A 22997-nucleotide genomic window follows, 5' to 3' on the forward strand; every position below is an offset into this window, starting at 1 on the left:
CCAATTTTGACTTATATATATATATATATATATATATATATATATATATATATATATATATATATATATATATATATATATATTAAAAGGTTTAGTGTGCACAAAGTGGAAACAGTATGCTGTGATTCTTTGTTAGTTTACAAGAGTATTTATGCCTTAATTAGTCTGTTGTTGATGGTTTAGAGAACAAAAATCTTTGGAGTGAATGAATAAAAAATAAAAAAACAGAAGAAAAACATAGGTATTGATGTAGATATCTGCTCAAAGCCATTTCTAAGAAGAGAGCCATTATCCAGAAATGGAGATAACCTGAAATACTGACTATCAACACTCTACCTCCTTACCTTCAGGAATGCAGCATAAATTGAGTTAGAGGAACTGATCTTAACATTCAACTAATTAGCAGAAAAAAAGAAAAGGAACCCTTCCCCTAAAGAAGAAAGTGAAGAATAAAATGTAATGTTGTTCACTGATTGAAGCTGCCTCTTTGACACGCACTACATGCCTCTCTGAGTAAAGTGCAGTGTCGCCAGAGCTGCTGCATCTCCTGCCCTAGTCTCCATTTTGTGTCCTCTCTGTAGAGGCCTGCTACCTCTCTCCAGCCCTCCGTCTATCCACTCCTAACTTTCTTCCCCTCTAGTCCTTCCTTTTTAGAGGCACTTATTAGGAGATAGTGAAGTGACAATGCCTGGCCTGTTCCATCCACTCCATCAGCCCTTTAAGTGAACAAGAGATGGGCCCAAAAACCACAGAATAAGCAGAAAACAGGGGAACATAAAGTGGCACAAAAGCATGACATGCTAAATTATGCAGATGGCAAAGCGAGTACGGGATGGAGAGACGATGGAATAAGTTAGGTAGGTAGATAAGGACGCATGAGAGGGTGTGGGGATGGATAAAGAGAGAGGTGTATGTTTTAGTTTTCTTGCTGTCCCCAGCACCCAAGGGAGAAGGAAGGAGAAGAGCAGGAGCTTTAAAGCCCCCAATCATTAAAGATGCATTTGACAAGTTCCTCCATCTTTTCTCCTGTGTCTCTCTTTGTCCTTTTGTTATATCTCCCGTTAGTGTCTGACCATTAACCATTATACACATCTATGTGTGATTTCCTTTAGGAGCGGAGAAGTTTATACCTCACGTAAAAGGTAGGGGAAGAGGGCAGGCAGCAGGGTAACCGGGGAGGGGAAATGGGTGGTGTTTACTTATTGATGTGTGTTTATGGGCTGTGGTGTGTGCGTGTTTGTGTATGAGAACCTGGCTGTGATGTGTATTAGGTTGGGTTATTTATTCAGCACTCGTGTTTGGATGTTTTACAGAGAGAACAGGTGCAGAGCGACTCTGAGCTTGCTCTGTTTGAACGGACTCTGTGTCTGTGGGCGTGTGCTGGGGTGCGTGTGTGTGTGTGTGTGTTTGGCGTGGGCTGGAGGGTGTAGGGGTGTGTGAGGGTGTTTGTCGGTGAGACAGACGGAAAGAGAGACTCAGACACAGGGGCATTCACTGCTGTCCAGGCAATGATAGACCTGCAGTGTTTATCTGTGCAGAAAACCTGATTTGAATATAGATAGATAGATAGATAGATAGATAGATAGATAGATAGATAGATAGATAGAACATGGACGTTCTGACTGAAATGGCGGGAGAGATGGAGGGAGATTGAAGGAGGATATGATGGAGGTAGGAAGTGAGAGAGGGCTGCGCACGAGGAGAATTTCAATGGCACTCCAATCATGCAGGCAGTCTCGTTAGCCCAGGGAACATTTGCATAGCGCCTCTGTGAATTCATTTGGCCTCACTCAGAAGAGAAGGCTCCCTTTCCTTTCTGCTTGTTAGTTATTCATTAACCACAAGGTGTGTGCAAGGCCGCTTGTGTGAGTTTGTCTGGGCTTTTCGCATTCCCCTGCCCCCACAACCTCCCGCAGACCAACGTGCCTTTCGTTCTGTACTGTTGCCGTCCTCGCGTTTTGTGCCCGAGATCATTGCTAGCTGTGTTTTTTTGTTTGCTTGTTTTGTTTTGGGGTTTTTTCCGGTGTTTTCAACATCTTTTTTGACTCCGTGGACACATGCTTCACTGCTTCCTTCCATTACAGCGAAAGCAGACAGAGTCGCCTTCAGATATTTTGCCAAATCCAGAGCCGACGTCAGAGCCTTACTCATCTCCCGCCATGATCTCTTGCCAACACCCTCCTCCTGAAATCATGCTGCTGCTCCTCAACTTTGTGCATCATGCTGCCTTCCCAAGGAACTAATTAGTGGAAAAATACACGATGTAAGTTCAGACAATTAGGTTTTTGCTGGAGGCCATTTTTAATGGGGAGCATGACTACCCCCACACTTCTCCACCCCCAGAAAAAGAAGACATCAGTTAAGTTGGAGTAAGATGGTGTGATTGTTTGTTTGGGTGTGAGGGTTTGAAGGTTGGGGTGGTGTCAGTGAGGAAGTTCAGCCAGTAAGTGGTGATGACACATTTAATGAAGAATGCAGCGAACGTGTTATTCTAATTATCCCACTGACACCTCATACAATCTAATGTTGTTTGACAGTGCACAACAACCAGGGTGGAGAAGAGCTCTGATATGCACATTTGTATGTGTGTGTGAACTTTGCTGTGTGTGTGTGTGTGGTTTTCAAGCCAGTTTTTTTACCTGGTTGTGACAAAGTTGGTTACACACGGTGCTGTAAAAAAGGTTTTTCTTACTTTTTCTTATTTCAAATTATGAAACTGGTTCTTTTTTAGAACTGCTGTGTTAGTAATGTGATGAATATCTTCCAAAAACATTTGACATTTGTCCTGTCTGTCCACAGAGTCTTGAGGATTATTATGTTGTGTGGACTTTAGTAATCTGTAATTACTAAAGCACAGTGCAATTAGTGCTTTAAATGGGCCGGCATGCACCAATACCACTATCAACTCTATCAGCACTTTTAGATTTTACCTCTCAAAGTACTCTAAGATGTTGATGTTGTTTCCTAGTTGCTTTACAAAGAAAATGCAACGTGATTCATTTTTATAAACACACATCTGTTTCATGCATATCTTGTCTGTGGATGCAAAGATAAAATTCTATCATTTTATTGCGTGGTTTCCAAACACAATGCACAACTATTAAATGTGATTTACAACCTCAAAATATTAGAAAATATAGAAATACCTGTCTGTTCAAAGGACAGACCAAACATGACTATTTCTGTTCAGAGGCTATGTGCTTTTTAGATGCGAATGTTGTTTGCATCCAAATTTGTATTTTGTGCAAAAATAAATTATGCACTATTGCATTCTTAAGTATTGAGTAAGTTGACCAACATCAAGAATACATGAAAGGTATGTGTAAAAAAAGCAATGGGAATAAGTATGAACCAAGCATTTTTACATGTATTTTCAGAGATGCAAGTGTTTATGCATATTTGTGTTTCAATAGTGCCGTGGGGGCAGGGTAGTATGAGAAATATCCTGTTCCAACATATCCCTGCTGGAGCTGACTTAATGACCCGTGACCTGAAGATGTACATGCAGAAGAAAGAAAGCGAGCGACAGAGTAGTTGAAGTGGGACATAAAGGAAGCAGGAAGAAGAAGAGGAGGAGTATATGGAGACAGAGAGCACTGGGGTGAAGGATCAGGCACAAAATGGATGAAAACTGTAGCAAATAAATGTGAAATGACATGGAGAGACATGCAAATGTTTCCTTTTGTTTATCTTTTTTTTACATAATTTATCTGTTCTCAGTTTTCTGTCTTTTTTGACATACTGCATCTTGTTTAATTTCTAATTATATCACTATTGTTATTAATATTATTATTCTATCCTGTTCTTTCAACTCAGGGAACCTTCTATATTCTGTTGTGCAGCTGTGAGTGTGCGTATGTTGAAATGTGTGTGTGTGTGTGTGGGTGTGTGTGTGTGTGTGTGAGCCTGAGCTCCCCTGTCAGCAATAGAATCTCTGTGCTTTATTAATAGCTAATCAATGAGCTCTCTGGGATGTATGTTATGGCCTGAGGACTCCCGCAAGACATATGCTGGCATCTAAGTGCTCACCCGTCAATAGTTCACTGGTGTTTAATGCATATTTTTAGACATACTCTCTTCTTCCCCTCTTTACAACATGGGAAAAACAACACAAACAAACATGATTTACTCCTCTAATACTGATCGAATTTTTTTGCACCGAATACTTCCAGCGTTGTAAATGTAAAACTTTAGATTCTAGATGTGATCTTTTGTTTTTTACAAAGAAATACATTGCTGGGTTATGTGAAGTGGAGGTTTTAAAGGTGTGCTTGCCAGGTGTGCTGTCATCTTGTAAATGTGTTACCTGGGTCCTAATGTAAGGACATTAAAGAGACTATCTGGAACATTTAATCCTGGTAAAACGTTGAATTAATGGTGTTGCTTTGGTTGAAGTTAAATTTTCAACAATGCATGTGTATTGGCATCAAGGGTGACAAATTAATTGCTGAATTTTATGTGTTGTGACTGATCTGTTGTGTTTTGACATAAGGTGATCAGCTGAATGATCTGGACGCCCCCCACATGTTCAGATGACTATTAGCCAAGTTGATCCAAAACTAGGTATTACCATCAGTTTCACTTTTAGCTTTAACCACTAGCATGCTGAGGTAAGTGAAGTGTTTGCATAGAGGGAGAGCAATGTTATTAGTGAGTCATAGTGCTGCAGCAGTGTCTTGTTTGTGTGGTGTAAACATAGTGTGTGAAAACGTCAGCACTCACTCAAATGAATTTTGTTGACTTGTCTATGCCATTGATGACAGCCGCTGTTAATATTGAGGGCAGTGTGGCACTATGTAGCTCATGTTGTAAAAAAGAAGACAATGAGAAAAATTATATTACTTTTTCATTCCCAACCTTTTTAAGGTCCCCTTTTTCTCCTGCACTGCCTTGACTTTTGTCAGTTTCTCAGAGCGTACATCATCACATCCTGCTCCACCATGCCCATGTTTGCTACCGTTTGAAACTTGGCTCCGATTTCACAGGTTGAAACTGAACTTTGCTTTGGTGAATATACAGTAGTGTCTAACAATCATGTCAATATTGTAAATGCATTGAAAACATCATGGTAGTGAGGCTTGACAACATTAGAAATGGAATAATATTTTTGTGTGCTTTAAGTGAGCATACTTTGACATTTAGGGAGTATAAATAAATTATATTTCAGCTAATTTAATTCCTAAACTGTGGAATTATTTTGTCTCTGTCTGAAAAGACCACAATTAAAACCAATGATACAATATCCTGGAAACTTTTCACAGGCTGCTGTTTAGTTATTTTCTTTTGGAGAGGAAAGACATCTGTTCTGCACTCTTGCTGGCATTGTCTCCAAGAAGCTTTGGAGGGCTTGTAGTGGAGCATCTATAGTCATTTGTCCTTCTAAAGAATCATAGAGAATTTAGCTTTCCCTTGATGGCGTCATGTTGAGTGTTTTCCTTTGTAGTCAATAGATTAAAGTCAGCTGTCATGGCTTTTGCACCTCCTATTGGTAGAAACGCCTCTGATCTGCCACCAGATTACAGTTCAGTATTGATTGGTGGGGTAAACTACCATGTAGTGCTATTGATTTTTGCAAATTCTGAACATTTTGATAGTGTGAAGCACTACTTATTGGTGATGGTGTCAAACTGGACTTATTTTCTGCTTGATACTATATTTTAGTTGATTTAAACTCTGATTCATGATCTAAGTCCCTATCTTACTTTACCTTAGAGTTTATATGAGGTAGAAAAAATTTCTTACTGCATCCCACATGGAGTGCTATTGTGGTTAATATGGACTGCATTATCTGTCTCAACAGCAGGAAATGCATTTTACTTTCTGCGATAGTGTCAGTGTTGTCCATGGCCAACAAGTTTGTTTGCCTTAAGGCACAGCCTGAGGCAGGAGAGTGTCTGGTTTGTGGACTTAGAATCTGCCGCTTTTTAAAGTTGTTTTGGTTCTCTTGGCTTCATCAGAATGAAATTTTAAGCTGAGTAATAGTTGGAGCTCCACTGAATTCAAACAAGTTTCTATTCAAATGGAGGAATGAAAGGCAGGACGTTTGCAGTCACTTAAAATGACCAAAAATGTTAGATGTTGGATCTGTTGTAGCAAAACATTTAAATCATAAGTTTATGAGTAGACAGGAAACTAAATCAGGTGTTATTCTTTCTTTGATTTACCAACTAGACAAGAAGATCAAACACCGTCAAGTTCAGGTAATGTCTTATTATTTAAGCTGTTCTGCATTGCTGTACAAGATTGTTATTTTTCATAAATATGTATTAAAACAGCATTTTACAAAAACAAGTCCTCTTAGATTAGTACGTATACATAAAATAAAAACTCTTAACCTTACGTTTGCCTTCGTCTATGATGTCTGCCATTTTGGACTTTATATAAATGTATCAGTTTGTCTTTGAAGCCTGGCAAAGGGTCACATGACCTTAATATTTGATCCATTCCCCTTCAAATGTATGCAGTGATGTGAAGTGAAGGTGATTGATAGTTCTGTTGTCTACAGCCTGTGAACTACTGTCTGTATCTCCCAGGATCCAGAAACCATTTAGAGCTTGACACGAGTCTTTTTGTAGTAGAGCCCCAATTTATTTTACAATGCTGAAGTATACAGAGAAAGGGGTCTTTGATCAACCCACTTTGCTCGATCTTTGTTGATGATCCAGAATTCTGCTTTCCACTCTCACTCACACCTGCAGAGATCACCTGCTTTTCATTTAAAGGAAGTACAAGAGTTTATGGTCATTCTATGACGGTAGGAAGAAAAACAGGCCCACATCACCACAGATCATCCAGTGTGCTAGTCAATTTTTTTCATACTTTTCACATTTTTATTACTCTGAGATCAACAGAGCACATGGTCCCAGGTAAAGCCACAGCATGTTTGGCAAACTATACATCTTATAGTTTGCCATAACTACCATTAGTTATCTAATGTTAGGCAAAAAACATCTTTAATGCCATTTTGTCCAAATAATTTGAGCAAATAATGGTGAGCAAATCGTGTATCATGTTTGCTATAAAGAATTAGTGCTCTCTTGATGCCGCTCTTTGATGATGACCTCTAATAGTGATCAGTCGAGGTTGTTTTTTATTTTTTATTTTGTTTTACCTCTCATATGATCCTTCTTGATCGGTGCTGTACCAAGATAAACATGGGTCCCTGTTGTTTTAAGCTATTTATACACTGTTCTAAATGTTTAGATGGGTAGTCTTTTTCTTGTAGAGGACTGCTTGAAGATAATTTCACATCTGCCTTGAGTGAAATGTTCTCTTCTTGTAGTGTGATTAAGAGAAAGAAGCAGCCATATTATCTTTCACAGAAACAGGAAGTCGGATTACTAATTAACATTTCCTAAAACTCTAACACACTTGAGAAAAAAAACTAATATCTTTAACATGGATACCAGTAAATGAATAGGGTGCTTAATATGAGAAGACTCAAACTCCCCATTGACAAAAAAGTAAAAAGAAAAAAAAAAAGAAAAAGAAGTTACAGATATTTTTACAATAACAAAAAAAATCTTTCAGTGAAAGTCATGAGTCCTCATCAACCTCAATACTAGTAATAAAAACTGGAATACAAATTTCACATATTTTTGTAAACATACATGCAGCAGCCTCATGATAGTGTAAGTGCGTGTTTGTATTTGTATGGGCTCTTTTGTTAGAGAGAGACAGAAGCAGAAGCCAGTGTTTTTGCACTAAAGCAAAGCTGAGTAAGGCTCCCTGAAGAAAAACTATGAAGGGGGTTGAAAAGGGAGGGTAAAAAGGGAGAAAGGAAGTCATTTGAATCTCATATACATTTCAGTTTAACGTCATTCTAGCCTTTATGCATTCTTTTTTTGCAGCCGCCTGCGCACACAAACACAGACACGGTAACCCCCTCGCCTAGCCGGTTCTCGTGGACAGAGCTCTTGTGTATGAGCACAGATTGACGGTTGAGTGTTTGCACTACAGCTCATTCATCCTTGTTGACTATATTTCTGCAGCCGAGTTGAAAATACATGGTGTGTCACATGCAGCCTCTCTACATAATGAAATCCATTATACTGGCTTCAATTGTTGCACGCTGTGGTACATTAGATATAACATTAGAAGCTGGAGCACACAAAGACAGAGAAGAAAACTCTACCTGTAGGCACTGAAAGAAATTTATGGGGTCTACAAGCTGCCGAATTTATTTTACATGTCCACAACAGCAAATTTCTAAGCTAATTTGTGATGTGTGTCCCTAACAATATATTACCATGTTAAAAATGCAAATACAATGCAGAGTAAAAAGGTAACACTACAGTCATATTCAGTAAATTTGAATATTATTGAAAAGTGATATTATTTCAAGAACTCAATTCTCCAAGTAAGACACGTTACTATGTAGATTAATTACACACAGACTGATGTTTTCAAGCGCTTATTTCTGGTAATTATAAGATTTTTTTTTTGCTTTTATCTAATAACACAGCATTTAAAATTGCATTATCCATCAGATCAATATAAAACATTTTTAATACATTGATGGAGGCTTATTAAGATTATGCACAATACCTGCTTAAAGGTTCATTTTTGAAAGGTACTTTTAATTTGACATTCATCCTTATAAATTACCCACATTGTTAATTGTCAAGATAAATAAATTGAAATGGACAACATCTCGGTAAAACATGGAAGCATGAGGTGGCCAAATCCTCCCAAAGCCTAAATCTGTGGTGTATATTGTTGTAGACTTGATTTTAAACCAGATAAATACTGTTACAGATCACATTCCCGTAAGAAGAGGAAAATGGTAAAACAGAGAATTAAAAAATATACACTGTGGATTTAGATCAAAGCAGCATGTGGAATAATGGGACATTTGCTTTTAAATGGTTACCTGATGCTTTGTCAGAAAGGTCTATCATGTGTCTCTCCTTTCTTTAGGTGTAACACAAGCAGGCAGACACGATCAGAGCTTTACGCCATTGCAGCCAGTACTCTACACTCTGCTTGTCTGCTGCATTTTGAGTGTAGTCATAAAAATGTTATTTTTTTTAAATCCTTAATAAAATCTTTAATAAAATTCATTTAAGGTTGTATTTTGAATTTCCGCATTTTCAGATTAAGCATATGGATCAGTCTAATTCGACTAATTTGTATATACTGAATATATACACATTCTCTGTCATTCTTGTATTGATATCTGGGTTTTGCAAATGGAAATGTTTGCAGTGGCAACTCTTAATTCAGTTTATGCTGCTGTCTTAAGAGGGGAATTTAAAGAAGCCAGCATTTTATCCCAGACTTGTGCTCGAATGGTGCAGGTAATATGGACACACATAGGAAAGCAAAAACTTGCAAACAAATTGCATGGCCAGAAGAAGAATATAGAGCTGCTAAATTCAGTTTCAGTGAAGTGACAATTAAGGTTCAAATTACACATCAAAAGCGACCTGTTAAAACTTAACAGTTGACAGGTTACATTTTCTTTATCACTTCTTATCCTATTTGATGCTGTTGAAATTTACAAAAAAAATAAATGACGTAAAGTAAATCTAAGCAGTCCTCTTAAAGAATGATTGAGTTGTTTAAATTTTAATATATTAAAATTGTCATTATGTAGTTTGAATCTTCTATTATGAAAATAGAAGCAAGGATGGCAGATTCTTTCAAAATGATTTGTGTCCTTTTCTGGACTTTCATTTTCACCCAAATAGAGAATATACATATCTTCTTCATGCACAATGTCTAATTTGAAGTTGAGCAAACATGGAGCCCTACCTAGGGTATGTGCAGGGCTGTGGACAGTTTGAGGGGCAGGTAACAGTGGCATCAGATAACTGGCAGACACACTAGTACCGCTTCCTCTCCAGAAGTCAACAGCACGTCGCAGCTTTCCACTAATAGGGAGAGTGGTTTTGCATTTACGCAATGTGTTGCTGTGCAGCAGAGAGCCATTCTGGTTCTGTCAGTATGTGTTCATCTGGATGTGTTCCTTTACTGCCTGTATGCATAATTTTAGACTTTCAAATTGGCATTTGCATGTTTCTGCATATGTGCACGCATGCATTGGTGTGTATTTGTGTGTGTTCGTTTATGCATTCTTGCGCAAGCACTGGATGTTTATGCACTTGTATGTCCGATGTGTCAATGGTACGTAGCGAGAAAAAGAGAGATAGGGAGGTTGGAATAAGAAATGTAAGTGGTAAGGGAGATAACATAAAGAAAAAGAGCAGTTGCCAAGGAGGGAGTGATATTGAGAATGAAAGACAGAGGAATTCTCTCTGGGGAGATGCACATGGAGACCAAAGACACATTCTGCCACCATAAGCATGTTTAAATTTTGAACAGGCACTTAAGAGGGACAGCAAAGAGATGCATATTTCTCTTGAGCAGGGACTTGAGGGTAAAGCAGTGATTTTTCTGAGTATGAGGGACAAAGAGGTGTTTAGAATAAGGGAGTGAGGAGAGGAGAGTTGGAGTGCAGGAAAAGAGGGGAAAGAGATGGAGGTTTTCTTAATGGAGGTGTTTTTGCTTCACTAATTTTAGGACCCATTTAACTGAGTGTGCCTTTTTCTCTCTCCCATGCCTCTGCCTCCCTTCCTCTCCTCTCCTTCCATCTTACCTCTCCTATCTTTTCCTACATTTCTAGTTAATTTAATGAAGGGTTGCCCGATTGCTTTTAGCATTAATATTCCAATACCAAGTGATGTAAATAATGAATGCAGCCTTCCCCTGTTCTCTCTCCCCACCCCTTCCCCTCTCTGAATGATGTTGAGCCCCATCTGTCGTCTCTGTGGTGGCACAGAGCAGTCCCCGAGGAAGAGCGAGGAAAGTGGGATAAGAGGGCAGAGGAAGGCAAAGAGAGCAAAAAAAAAGGGAGGGCGAAGGGTGAAGAAGGTGTGTCCAAATAGATGACATCAAAAGATCTGTAAATATCAGATAGTTCAATGTAATTATAATTTACTGTAAAATTTGGAATAGCATCTTTATATATTCTGTGTAGTGTCTACTACACAAGATGAGATGATACAGCAGATTTTCACATCACGACTGTATTTATCAAAATTCAACAGGCCACTTATCATTTACTATTGAGCTGTGAATTTATTAGTTTATTTGATTTAATGTCTCAAAATAGTTGAGTATTTAGTTTCCCTCCCTTAAGCTGAAGAATATTTTTTCTCTCCTCACACTGACAGTTTTTTTTTAAGCTGGGGGAACAGGAGCAGCTTTGAAAGCTAGAGATGCGTTTTTGAAGCATTACTTTAAATCTGACGTGCCTGAATCAGAAACGCGTAAAACAGCCGTCCAACACTTGCCTCGTTCTAAAATCTGATAATAAACTATACTCATTACACTTCAGATAAAGGCGTCATCAGTTTAACTGGACATGTGTTTCTACTGGTTCACATCAACAGGGCAGTTCCACATCTGCTCACACCCACACACAGTCTTTTTATTGGTTTTATAAACTATTGATTTCTGGAACATTTCACTTATATTGGATTTTTTAAAACAACTGTCACAGCTGGACCTTTTCAGGTTTTCAATAATAATCTGATTATGGTCTTGAATGTACAAAATCCTATTTTATTTTACTTTACAGACTGCAACAGGAGGTGTGGACGGGTTTTGGTCAGGCAACGGGTGATCATAAGAAAGTTAGAGAACTGGTGTCTGGTTTAGAACACAGCACTCTTGCAAACTAGTAATGAGTGGAGCTAATTAATTTTGACTCTGCCAACAGATGGCTAAAGCCACATGGCAGCCGCTAAGGGAGGTGCTCCTCTTTCCCCTCTCTCTATCTTGTTTTGCCTGCATCAAACAGTCTCTGTCCTTCTCTCCAGCAGAAGTCACTGTTAACCTCATTTTGGGAGCTTGTCTTAAGGTTTTCCCCTGGAGTGATTGTATTACTGCATCCTCCACGCCTAATGCCAGCCCCTGGTAAAGACAAGCAAAAAGCCATAGAACAAGCTAATCTTCAGCATAATTGCACCTATGAACTGTCCTGTTTTTGAAAAGCAGAAAGGAGTGACGTTCATCTGCACCAACTCACAACAACAACATGCAAAGAGGTTTTTTTTGGAAGGCATATCAGAAAAAGCCTTTTCTGCTGTAAATCATTAAGACAATGAAAATATAGAATTTACTAAAGGTTTATTGAACCTTTGAATAGATAACAATGAGACTGGTCAACTGCTGTGAAGCATGGTGGAGGATCTGTGAAGATGTGGGCTTCTTTCTCTTCCAAAGGAAGCCTTGTTAGATTGTATTGAAATAAGAGAAAGTTTAAAAATAATAGTTTTCCTCTACCAGATAAGTGAAAATATGTCGCCTAGTGATTTTCTGTAAGAATAAAGACAAAAAAAATTTAAATTTCCAAATCAATACAGAAAATCAACCTTTTTCAGTCTTTGTTTCTGTATCTGTAAAAATTACATTTTTATTTTAAGGTGTTTCTACAAACTGGCAAATTTAAAGAATTTAAACCGTGAGTTTGTTTCTTATAAGTAGCAAGACAGGCATCCCTGAAAAGACAATAAAATAACTTAAATGGAGTTTGAAATTTGAAGAAAAAATCTGTTTAAAAAAAATTCTGGAAAATGGCATTTTCTCAATAAACACGAGAAATTGTTATTGGCTTTACAGTAATTTTGCATTTGAAACCAACTTCACCATCCCTTTGCATGTTTCTACTTATATTTTGATTACTTATATTTGGTGATGAGCAGTAAGTTTCTCAGTTTGGAAAACCACCTTGCCATCATCCAAACCGTTGACTCCCTCCACAGATTCTCTTTCAGACTGAAGTCAAGAATCTTGTAGGCCTGCTCAAATCTTAATGTTAATCAAAGTGGAATTAAAACGCATCGGAAACTTTAAAACATTCTTTACACCTAAATTTTCCAGGGGTCTAAATAACTTCAGGTATAACTGTTGCCGGGATGCCAGTAATTGTAGAGACTATTGTAAATTGTTTTTCAGCAATCAAAGTCCTGGAAGAAAATTTCAAAGATATGAATGTTTAAAAATACTTTTTCCTTGATGGACATTAGCATAAAAAAAATACTGGGAGAGATTGGATTGCTCAAATGTATGTTTGTTGCAGCTTGCAGAAGAAAATGAACAAAGCCAACAAAAAAAAAGGACTGACGGAGAAATGGCAGAAAGAGGTTTCTGTATTAACGGCTACATTTGTCCACAGCTTCGCTCGCTCGTGTAAACGCCACTTCAACATCATATTGTTGCCCCACACATCACCACACACATACAGACACAGCCACAAGCCCACTTAAATCTGAGTCTCTTACAATGCCAGCATACACACACAGAAGCCACCCAACAACCACTCTGGTGTTTCTGCAACCAAAGCCATTTGTGAGGAGTTTCCCTGAGTACTTGAGTGGGGAAAACACATTAAAGTTTAACCAGCGCAGGAACGAAAGGGAAAGCAAAAGGGAAGAAAGGGAGAGGACGCCACTGTCGCACAAGCTACTCTCCATTCAATAGCTACTCAATCTCAATTCTCTGCTTTTCATCTTCTTTGTTAAGTAGTGAAGTTAGAGAAGACGCCAAAGACTGATGAAGAGGAATTGGAGAGTGGATAATAATACATTAAAAAGAATATCGATTCAGTAATCATTATTCAGTGATAAGTCTGCCAGATAGTTTATGTAGCTTTCTATTGCTTATGTCACTCTATTCAATAGACTGAGCAACCGTAGATTATGTTTGTATGTTTCGTCTCAAAATTAGACAACTGCTGACTAACACTAACCTGTGAAAAAAGTTGAAAGTTACACCAATTTCTTCCATCTGTAAAAATGATTTCTCTCATACCAGAGAGTGAATGTTGCCACAGAAACAATAACAAAACTGATCAGAGGAACAAGGGGGAGAAAAAAAGTGATAGTGAGAGCCGGAGACAGATGGGGTAGCTGGCAAGCACGTGGCACACTTTGCATGGGTGTGTGTGTGTGTGTGCAACACACAATAGTGGTAATTATCTTAGCTGTGGAGAGCACACAGGGCTTGGCAGAATAGGGGCTGACAGTGGGGAGTGTTGTGAGGGGGGTTGAGGGAAAGGGGACAGGCAGTCAAACAGTAATATAATCATAGTTCTTTGTGTGAGTGAGAGCAGAGGGCAGCTCAGTGTCAGCTGTTATTGAGTGCTTATCCCCTAACGGCCCCCCTCTGCACACAAGCACAAATACACACAATGTATAGCCATGCCGATAAAATCCAGCCTGTACATACATGCAGGCTCAGCCACTTTCACATGTCAGTTCCTAGGAAATCCATCTGTCCCAGCTGGACAATGGGTCATTTCTAGAGCAAACATCAGATTAATGCGACGTGCGGGAAAGGTTCCTGCTTGTGAAAGATTTAATCGGCTGACATGAAGCCTCATCACTACTGAAACTGAATTATATATGTAAAAAATAAATATGGATAAAGGCATAAAAAGTGAAAATATTTTTAGAATTTTGATAAGTCTGGGTCACGCTATCCATTTTTTCATTTTAAAAGCATCCCTTTGCTGGGATAAGAAAAAACACACTTTACCCCAAGAATGAGGGCTCAGTACTGACACTTAGACTAGGGTTGCATTTATGTTGTAAATAAAAACATTAGACTTGACTTGAATTTGAGATTTGGAGTCAAGTCTGAGAAACCATCTTTACCTTATATAATCAAAGGTTAAAGCTGCAATCAGTAACTTTTATAAAAACAAATATGTTTTTATCTGTTGATTAAAATTGTCACTATGTCCTGACATAACTAAATGTAACTCCTCTACCTCCCCCCTGTGGCCTTATGCTGTCTGTTGTTGCTGTTATGTCAGAAATAACCAATCAGAGTGAAGAGGAAGGTCGCTCGGTTACATGCTGTTCAAGATTGCCAGTTTGCTGCAGGTGCGCTAATGCCACAGAAACAATTTACCTTAACAGGAAAACTGTTTATTCACCTTCATCGTTGGCCATACTTACTACCCTGGGCTCTGCTGGGGAGAAGCAACTTTAACATAGCAGCGACCAAGGGGGAGGGTGTGAGCAGCCCCTACACAAGCATGATTGAGAGCTAAGACCCTCCTCCTGGCTCTGATTGGTTGTTTCTTACTGAGCGGTATATTTCTGCAGATGGCAGTAGGACCAAAGGGAGGAGAGTGGTCATTTGGCACAACAATGTGAAGGTGAAGATAACCTAGAATATTTATCTTTGTCAAAACATGCACCACACTACAGTAAGTGCCAGATTTTTTAAAGAAGTGAACCAAATCTTTTAATAGTTGTCAGAATATTATTCTGTGGCACACACAAAAAAAACCCTATTGTGTTTTAAAGGTGTGTATTCATGCCTTTGATTATGGAAAACACGTTCTTTCTTCAATTATACTGTGTGCTCTTGCTTTGGAGAAGGCTTTGAAAATCATTTATCATTTTTATTTCACATCAAAATTAAGTAGTGGTTTTGATTAAGCCCTTAACATAAAATGCCTGTAAAATAAATGACAATTTGTTGCCATTATGTAACCATATCAGAAAAAGTTCCACTGCAGGCATAAATACCTTTACAATGTGCTATATCACAGGTATAATGATATTACACAGCAGTGCTGGGATTACAAGTTGTTCAGGAAGACTGCATGATTAGGATTTGTTTGCACTTTGATTCTGAGTGTTCTTCAAAATGTGAGAGTTAAACAATCAGTCTGATAAAATGCTAAAAAACAGAGTAAAAACAAATGTGGAGGAAAACTAGTCACTCATCTGTGTTCATTTATGTTTGTTGTTTTAAGTACAAAGCAAGCCAAAAATGATAGTGTATGACCATGGGTCTTGAACATCAGATTTAGCGTTGTGTTGAACACTGAAAGTGGTGTGACGCCTGTTTAGGACTCATAAATAATTCCATGGTGTGGTCTTGATCCGTCAGCCCTTAGGAAATCCCTCAACAGATCATGGAAATGTACAGGCCATATATCAGCCCTGACCTTATATATTATTTACACACAAACACACTGAAGTTTTTGTAGACATCTGTCTTTCAACAGGGCCTTTCTCTATCACTTGACTGTGTTTTACTCTCTTTTTCTCGCCCTCCTCCAACTCTGTGGGGATCACCTTAGCTTCACATCTGCAAAGATAAATAAATGTTTTCCTTTGTCTCTTCATCAATAATGCAGACTTACTTTAAGTGCTACTGTGGGGGCTTACATTCTTTGTCTTTTTTTTGCTCGTTTGTTCTCCCATTCTTTTACTCCTCACCTCCATCCATCCAACTGGAAGAGGAGCAAGAGGAGAAAGGGGAAACTTACACAACCTATTTTCTCCAGTCATTCAAGACCTACCTGTTGCTTTGTCAGAGAAAATAATGAAAAACTATATCTAAGCAAAAAGAGATGTCAAAAAAGTATATAAAACACAAACAAGAAATTGTAAAGAAGACAATACTTGTACTAGATAATATTATAATATTCCATATTAGCTCTGGTTGTATGTTAAAGTAATTTTCCATCAGAATTAATGGGAAAATTAAAACATTTAGTCCAACGTGTTCAACTAATCTTGGGATCCCTTTGAGCACAGTGAGATTTATTTCTGCAGCCATTCCTTTTCTTTTCCATAATTCCTGCTCTGTCTTTTGAAGAAGAGGGATTCTGTATTTCTCAATTGCCAGCTCTGTTACACTAAACAGTTAAAATTACCAAGATCGCATCTCGTGACTTGAAACAATACAAAAAGATAATTATCTGGTTGTTTTTTCTATGACAGCTGAATAGTCCATTGAAAGGAGGAGGAGGGCGTGCATAATCAATTTACTATATACAATAATCCTAATCCTATAATTATCCTACAGCTTTTCTTTCCATGGTGTAAATGTGTAGCCATACACAAATACAAGCGAGTATTTTGCATGAGATTTCTCTTCTGGTTTCCCCTTTGCTGACTGAGGTCCTGCTGCGATAGACTAGTTTTTCATGTATACAAACTTTCTCTGTCTCTTGTATATGTTGACAATGTTACTTTGTAAAACTGCACGACCTCACCACTTCCCTTTTCACTGCTACATTCAGTGCTACTGAATATCTCCAGGGCATTTTCAATGCGTTTTTCAGACATCCCCGGAGCACAATTTCATGCATCTTATCCGTTCGGTATTGAAGCTTTCTCAAGTTGAGTTACGCAATGTTTACTACTCTTTGTAAGTGCACTTGCAACATGTCTGAAGATTGATTGTACTTTATTATATTTCCATAGAAATCTGGTAAGACTGAAGGTAAGATTCATAATTGGAAAAACGTGAGTTAATTCCACATTGAGGAATCACTGATACAACACACACTGCATAGAGTATTGAGAGTAAACAAACAGGAATAACATATTATCCTGCTGTGCTTGCATGTTTGAACCTAGAGTCAGGAAGATCATTGTTTTATATTCTGGATTGTACTGAGTGGTAATTATTACTGTAAATGAAATTACAGTTCTGAAAAAAAATTGGAAAATTAAAGTACAACATTTATGTAACAACTATTCTCTTCATGTTAACACAACTCAACATTTTTAATGTAAAAGCTCCAAAAATTTAAACTGTCTTTGTTAACCGTATTGCTTGTACAAAGCTTATGACTCACTTTTTACAATCGCTTCCATTAAACACAAACAGAATGATTTTGTCTATAATGTATCACTACCCAATATCACTGACCGATATTTTACACATATGAAGTGTGAATTCATTTTACTGTTCGGTCTCTCATATATATTTTTTATATGTGTGTGTCACTGCAGTCTGAATATATCTGTAGGAGTGTGTCATCGTTTGTTGAAGCAGGGTATCTATGTGTCATTGAGGTCCACAAGTTTCTTGGTAAGAAGCTGCTGTGGATTTGATGTGATGTGCAGTGTATGCTGTGTGTCACACCAAAACAGCTATGGTTGCATAAGGCCTCTGGGCAGTCATATTAGTGCATGTTTGTGTTGTTGCGTGGTTTAAGTCTGTGTTTTCAGGCAGACTGCCTTGCATCACTGTCACTCACAAAAACAAAGAAAGACACTGATGCTATTTTACCCTGACACGTATCTGACTCCACTGTCCTTAAGTCTTACCCTGCTCCAGGCAGATGTACGAATTCATGTGTTTCTAACGTTTATATCGCATCAAATTGACAACCAAACTCTGACCTAAAGCTTCTTTAGCCGTCTTACTGTAGTTGACTGTTTCCCCCCTTTTCTTTTATTCAACAATCTTAATCTTATGAAATGAATTACTTGATTTTTTTCCCCCTGACGTTTTGTGCTTTTCAACAAAGCTTTGGACAACAAATGCCTTCAAATTATGTTTCATTTATTGTATCTAAAATATAAAAAACAATCATTGTATCTGTTTACCTTGATGCAGTTTATTGATTTGGTACCAAAGCACAAGTCATATCTGCAAAAGTAGGACTAATTGATAACCATTTACAGAATCATTTTCTATACATGGATACTGTTTGCAGGTCCATCCATCCATCCATCCGTCCATCCATCCATCTGTACATTATATTTGGTTGCATCTCAAAAAACACGCTTCTTGAACTTCTCATAAGAAACTGTTGACGGATTTGCAACATGTTTGGACTGAAGAAAAGCTTCTCAATGCTGAACAGTCTCTTTGGGGCATTTGATAGCACGGCTACATTGTATCAGTGAAAATAAGCTTAAACTTTTTGGACAGCATCACTCCATGTGTTTTATTTGCCGAGCTCATGTCAAACCTCACCTGGGTTCAAGTAGAGGTCCTTCTCGCTCTGCTCTTATCCGTGCCTCCTGCATTTTTTCCGAGCCGTCTTTAAACGCATCACGAATGTTTACGCTGTGACGTTGATTTTTGATTTTACACCTGTGGGGGCAGCGAGGGAAGACATGTTCCAGCTTCCAGTCTGAGCCAGCAAACACCTAAAAACTGCACAATTTTTTCCCTTATCAAACCGAGTAAGTTGAGTAATACTGCAGATAATGTTAGCTAAACGAGGACTAGCTAATATATGCCGATATTTTACGTTAAGCTGTTCAAGAATACTAACGTTAGTATTTTTAGGCCATGTTGCATCCCTTTGTTGTTAGTTCATGCTAAAAATAAACCCAATCCTCTTTAATTTCTGTGCAGAAGTGCAGAAATCTTTATTGTCGCAATAGAAAGAGCAAAGTCAGGGAGGACACACTACAGGAGAGGGCAGGAACAGGGACGATGACGCAGGGTCTTCTCAGGTAAGTAGAGATTGAAAAATGTCTGCTAGGAGAGAATTTGTACAAAACCAAAGTTTGCCAAGAATGATACGAAAAGAAAATACATTCAGCGTGAAGCAGTTGTTAGGTGAACATTGCTTGTTGATGTTAGAGGTCAGATGAAAATTGGCAGACTAGTTTTATATGACAAAACAAGGCAACAGTTGCTCAATCACTTCTGAACACAGAGCCTGTTGGACTCAAAGGTTTTCAGCATGAACAGACTATATCAGGTTCTGCTTCTGGTAACTAAGAGCAGTGTGGTGAGGCTAGTTTTCAGAGGTCAAACCAAAATTTAAAAATGGCAGGTTGGGAAAATGCAGACTGGTCTGATAAGTATTGCTTTTAAGCACCAATGTTCAAATGATAGGGTGAGAATAAACAACGTGATGGGATGGATCCCTCTGGTCTTGTATAAATGCTACAGGCTGCTGGTGGATAGGCTATTTATCCTTGGCACAGTTTGGGTCGCCGAATGTCAACTGAGCGTTTATACACAACAGGCTATTTTAGTATAGTTGCTAACCAACTATACTAAGAAGATGGGTATCAGAAGATGGGTACAGCATTGTACCCATCTTCTGTTAGCTACTTCTGTCAAGATAAAGCTACATGCCACATGATGTCAGACTGGTTTCTTGAACATGACGATGAGCTTGTTGTACTCCAGTGGCCTCTGCAGACACTAGATCTCCAGAAGAACACCATTAGGGGAACGGGTGGTTGTCATCTCAGCATGGGGTATGATCTATGAGGTATGGTCCTACACTTATTTTAGTCGCAACATGTGGCAAATAAAATAGGCATAGGAATAATAGTGGCACAAGAAGACTGCACTAAACTGAAAGGGTTTGCTCGCCAGCTCTCAAAGACCATGAAAGGCTCAAATGTCTACTTGAAGTAAGAAGACCTGTTGAGATTTTTTTTTCAGTGCTACTTGTGTTGTGAAAATATTGCTGCTTATTTTACAATGCACTGAATTCACAGGGTTAGGTCGTGGAATACACACCCACACACACCCACCCAACACACACACACACACCAAAGCCTGCTTACAAGCAAAGTAAGCAGTCGTGCTCTGCCAGCACCTCTTGTAATCCCTCAGACAAATTACGACGTCTTCTCCTCCTCTATTCTCCTCCTCTGCCTCCCTCGCGCCGCTCTTTCCTTCCAGCTGCAATTGGATTTGGATAAAGATGGCTTTTCCTTTTCTTCTCTATTCTTCCCTGCTTTGGCTAAAAGGGGATTTGCTCTGGGGAGATTACACACACACAAACACGCCGATCTGTGCACGCATGCAGACCACAGTGCTGAGACACTGCATTTGAGGAGGAACATCTTCACGAACAAACATCCCACTCCTCACAACCCCCACTTTCTTGCACTAGAGTGAAGCTCTGTGTTGCCAGGGGTCAACTACCTCCTTTGCTTTTGCTGTCTTTCCCTTCTTTTCTTCTTCTTTGCCTCCCAGTTGGCTATCCTGCTTATTTTGCACATCATCCATTTTTTCCCTTTCACCCTCTCTGCACTTCTTTTTCTGCAACATCTATGCCACTTCTCCTCCTCCTTCATCTCATTACTGTCCTCGGTGCTCTTTTTCAGGAAGCCGAGTTGTCACAAAGTTGACCTCCTGCCATTCGGCTGTGAAAAAAAAATAGCTAAACTTGTGTAATGATCTGTCTACCTGTCTTCTGTATTAGTATCTATGATGACCGACACTCCATCTGAGTTGTATTAACAGAAAGCTCAGCCATTTTACATGGCACATTGTAGTAAGTGTAGTATTAGGCTATTAAGATGCTCTAAAAATGGAAATGCCCCCCAAGGGACTAATCTCTGTGTACGTGTTGTAGCAGAGGGGGTTGGTGGTGCTGTGAGGGAATATTAGAAGACTGGGAGTAGTAGAAGGTCTTTAACCCTGACCCCCAGACAAGGCAACAATCAATATTTAAGCAGTACACATATTCATACACACGAGTCTGTGTTTGTGTGTACTGTGAGACAGTGAATCACTGTCAGTATATATGATGCATGGAGTGTGTTTTTCTGTACACTGAGGAAAAATACATTGCCTATGAGTTTAGACTTTTTCTGGCTCCTGTGTGTGTTTTATGCCAGTAATCATTGTTTCCATAGAGTGCCATTTTTGCATGATTGTGGCCAACGTTGAGGCATATTTTTCTAAGCAGCTATGTCATCACGTCTGCATGTGCACAGAAGGAGGACACATTTGTTTTGAGTTGTACAAACATTTCATAGGAGCCACAGTGTCTTTTCCATTTCTTGCCCTGCTCTGTCTCTCTCTGCCTCCCTGGGCCACCAGTAGTGGTAATGGGGAGGGACCTGTCAGCTCACTTAATGCAGCTAATGTTTGCCTGCGCCTCGGGACACGAGCACAGACACACACACACAGTTCTGACACACAGACAACACACACACATACAGAGTGCCCTGCTCGCTCTCTCTCTCTGTCACCACTCTGTCACATTCCCTCTCTTCTTCCTCCATCCCGCCCTCCCAGCTTTCTCTTTCTCTTCGAGTTTCTGAAGCTTAGCATTTTTAAAATGAAATATTTCACAATGTTTTGGAACAGTTTAAATCTTCTGTTTGGCAGCATTTATTACAAATACCTTGTTTGTTCACATTGACTATTTGCCCTCTACATGGCCAGGTATTGTCAACAAGGAGAGTAAGTGAGGTGCTGTGGTGGCGCAGGGGCAAAGCACGACCCACATATTGAGGCCTTAGTCCTCGTGACGGTGGTTGCAGGTTCGATTCCCAGCTTGGCGAGATTTGCCGCATGTCTTCCCCCTTTCTCATTACCCTGTTTCCTGTTGAACTACTTTCAAATAAAGGCCATGAGAGCCAACAAAACCTTTAAAAAAACAAAGAGAGTAAGTAGTATAAGACAATAATTATATGACAATAGTTTGTACTTCCTTTTATGTCAATGAATTCAAAAATATTCCCCAAAAGGTGTTCTTTTCTTCAAAAATACTAAAGATGATATAAAGATGATATCGTCCCTCCAGCATGTTCTGTGTCTGGCCTTGGGTCTCCCTCCAATGATGCATACCCAGAAAACCCCCAAGTAAGACACATCAGTGACTTCAGTGAATGACGGGCAAGACTGATCAGCAAACTTTGGACTGACTAGGAAGTCTGGTGGACCTGTTTGAAGATGTAGAATGCTCTACTCCAGAGTTTGGTTTTGTGGGCGATCTTTAAGAATCGGTGAGCACCTGATAGTCAAACCCTTCTTCCCCTGGAGCTTGGTTGAGTCCTGGATCTTCTTTTATACTTAACAGAAGTTAAGCTGAGCTCTAGGTTTCGGTCTGGAGAATGGGATGGCCACTATTTGTGTTGATTTGGGCCATAAGTGAAAGGTCATACAGTGTGTGTAGAAAGTATTCACTGTTCTTCATTTTTCACATGTTATGTTTCAGCCTTATTCCAAATTGGTTTAAATTATTTCCTCAAAATTCTACACACAAGTACCTTATCAAAACAAGGTGAAAAAAATTTTGCTTTTTGCATATTAAGAAAAAAAGATTTGTATAAGAACTTACAGCCTTTGCGTAATACTTTGTTGAGCCACATTTGGCAGCCATTACAGCCTCAAGTCTTTTTGAGTATGATGCCAAGTTTGGACTCTGGCTTGGCCCCTCCATGACATTCACAGGGTGATTCTGAAGCCTCTCCTTTGCGATCTTGGTCATGTGCTTTGGGTCGTTGTCCTGCTGA

General features: G+C 39.0%; 1 protein-coding gene across 4 annotated transcripts in view; it reads left to right on the forward strand.

Annotated features, from left to right (window-relative positions):
* The window catches only part of dscaml1 (Down syndrome cell adhesion molecule like 1), a 111903-nt gene that overhangs the window by 27767 nt on the left and 61139 nt on the right, over nucleotides 1-22997 (forward strand). The window contains exons 1-2 of one of the 4 annotated variants that reach the window (XM_032590675.1): nucleotides 18858-18959; nucleotides 19135-19235. The exons of the other annotated variants lie outside the window; for them this stretch is intronic. The gene's annotated coding sequence lies outside the window, so the exon portion shown is untranslated. Of the gene's footprint in view, nucleotides 1-18857; nucleotides 18960-19134; nucleotides 19236-22997 lie in introns of those variants that run through there. 4 annotated transcript variants of the gene reach the window in all.

This window comes from Xiphophorus hellerii, chromosome 18 (assembly GCF_003331165.1).
Source record: "Xiphophorus hellerii strain 12219 chromosome 18, Xiphophorus_hellerii-4.1, whole genome shotgun sequence".
Taxonomy (NCBI): Eukaryota; Metazoa; Chordata; class Actinopteri; order Cyprinodontiformes; family Poeciliidae; genus Xiphophorus; species Xiphophorus hellerii.